A 2,634-nucleotide genomic window follows, 5' to 3' on the forward strand; every position below is an offset into this window, starting at 1 on the left:
TTTTTGCTTGAGTTGTTAATTTTAGCCATTCTGACAGGTATGAAGTGGTATCTCATTGTGGTTTTGATTTATATTTCCCTGATGATGAGTGATGTTGAACATTTTTTCATGTGTCTGTTAGCTGTCTGGATATCATCTTTGGAGAAGTGTCTATTCATGTCTTTTGCCCATTTCTTCACTGGATTATTTGTTCTTTGGGTATTAGTTTGATAAGTTCTTTATAGATTTTGGGTACTAACCCTTTCTCTGATATGTCATTTGCAAATATCTTCTCCCATTCTGTCAGTTGCCTTTTAGTTTTGCTGATGTTTCCTTTGCTGTGCAAGAAGATTTTATCTTGATGAGGTCCCAACAGTTCATTTTTGCTTTTGTTTCCCTTGCCTCCAGAGACATGTCAAGTAAGAAGTTGCTGTGGCCAATAATAAAAATTTAATAAAGCGTAAAGATAATGCACATGGGCAGCAGGAATGGAATAAGAAAATATCAAAATATCGGTTTGGCACTAAAAATGGCTGCTTACTATCAGGAGACAGAACCACAGCTCATCTTAAGGCAGAGCTGCCCACCCAGTGTGTCCTGGCATCAGAAAGGTTACAGATGTGCCACGAAAACATTGATCCCTTCAGTCTTGAGACGGCTGGATGCGCTGGGAGGCCAGAGCATTGGGAAGTGGTCTCTAGCTGTGAGAAGCCTACCCAAGGGCTCCTCAAAGGGTAGCCTGGCTGAGTCAAAGTCTGACAGTGTACCCTACAATCCCCAAAGGAGGCAAGTACAATGGTGGTGTTTACCATGGGCTGAGTGGAAGCAAGGAGGACATTTACTTCTGCAGCCAGCTGGGAGTGTGAGGCTGCCAGCTGCAGGCAAGGGACCCCTGGATATGCCGGGCAGGTTGGCGTTCCAGGATGCCCGGGACAGGGCATGCAGCCCAGAGTGCGGCCAGCCAGAGTAGGCATGCTGGAAGGCCAAGTAGGTTTTCCAGGTGGAGGCAGCTCCAGAACTTGCACTTTGAATGCATCAGGCACTTCTGTGTATTTGTGGCTGATGTGCCCTTTTAATGGTGGCCAACCAAGCAGCAGGGCGACTTCTTTAACACGTAGGCTTTTTGAAGATTAGAGCTTCAACATCTTCGGAAATATTTGATATTGAAAGAATTCAAGTGGATTCAAAATTTATTCTCATTAATCTAGAAATTTCAACATTATATTTGTCGGTAAAGAAAAAAGAAGAGCTGGTGAATTTTTAAGATATAATTTCAGTAGTTGTAAAAAAAAATATGGCTTTACATTTTGATTGCCTTCTTGTACAAACTTTGTGCAAACTTTATAATTACTTGATAGTAATTATCAAGAATGCAAATACTGTATGTCATCGTTTTAAAAGATTTGATCAGGAAATGTGTGTCATTTTTTCAAGTGTAAAGCCACATATAAACAAGTTTTGTTTAGGGACGCCTGGGTGGCTCAGTCAGTTAAGCGTCGGCTCAGGTCATGATCTCATGGTTCGAGCCCTGGTTCGAGCCCTGAATCTGGCTCTCTGTGCCCAGAGCCCACTTCGTATCCTCTGTCGCCCTCTCTCTCTGCCCCTCCTCTGCTCACACACTCTCTCCCTCTCTCAAAACTAAATAAGCATTAAGAAAAAAAAAAAAAAAAGTTTTGTTCATGGAATCTAGCTGAAATTTCTCCTGAAAAGTTTAAGATCTTCTTTGGAAGTTTCAGGCACAGTCAGTATTTAGTATTTTTCTTAATGTAAATATATCATATTTACATCACATAAATAAATGTAAAGAAATATAAGAACTATAAAGCAATGTTCTTACCAAGCCCTTTACAGATAGAGCTAAGTCACGTCCATGTTACTCTAGTGTAACTACACTAATATATCATCATTTTCTGGCTGTGCTGACATGGAAAATGTTGGGAAGTAGTCCCCAAAACACCTTTTACTACTAAAAAACATTCAACCATTTTTACTGCAGGCAAGTCCAATGAGTATGTGGGCAGGAAACCATGTGCTGTAGGGAGGATGAGTTTGGGCAAAAAGAAAACAGTGAAAGAACAAGGGTATTCCCGCAAACTACAAGGACACCAGCACTAGGACAGGACCTTCCTTCTTTTTAAATTGTCGAAGACACACAACTTGATTTTGCCAGGCTGGAAAGGAAAGACCAACAGGTGAAAATTAACCGTCGCAAAGTCAAAATAAACATTTGTACTTTATTTCTATCATCGAATATGCAGAATATGAAAAGTGGCGCAAGCAAAGCTGAGTGTCATGCCCAGCAAGGCCACGAGGAATTTATGAGAGAGGCCAGTTATTCTGGCTGCCTGGTCACTGCCTTTATCCACCAGCCTGAACCTTCCTTTCAGATCATCTTCTCAAATTATCCATAGGAGATTTATCCACATACTCAATAAGAAAAATATTTCTAATTATATCCAACCATTCTTAATATGAATGAGAATTATGCAGGGGCGCAAGACTGCCAAGACTTTTCTGCCAAACAATTCCTTTTGACTTAAGAAAGAACAGGCAGCTGCATTGTTTCCATAGCTCTCCATATAAAAGAGCCCTTGGAATGAGGCTGACTGGCCTGCTTTAAAAAGCTCAAGGTAAGTGGGAACAGGGAACGGGCTT

The sequence above is a fragment of the Panthera pardus genome, unplaced genomic scaffold (genome assembly GCF_024362965.1).
Source record: "Panthera pardus isolate Hobbes unplaced genomic scaffold, ASM2436296v1 HiC_scaffold_3, whole genome shotgun sequence".
NCBI lineage: Eukaryota > Metazoa > Chordata > Mammalia > Carnivora > Felidae > Panthera > Panthera pardus.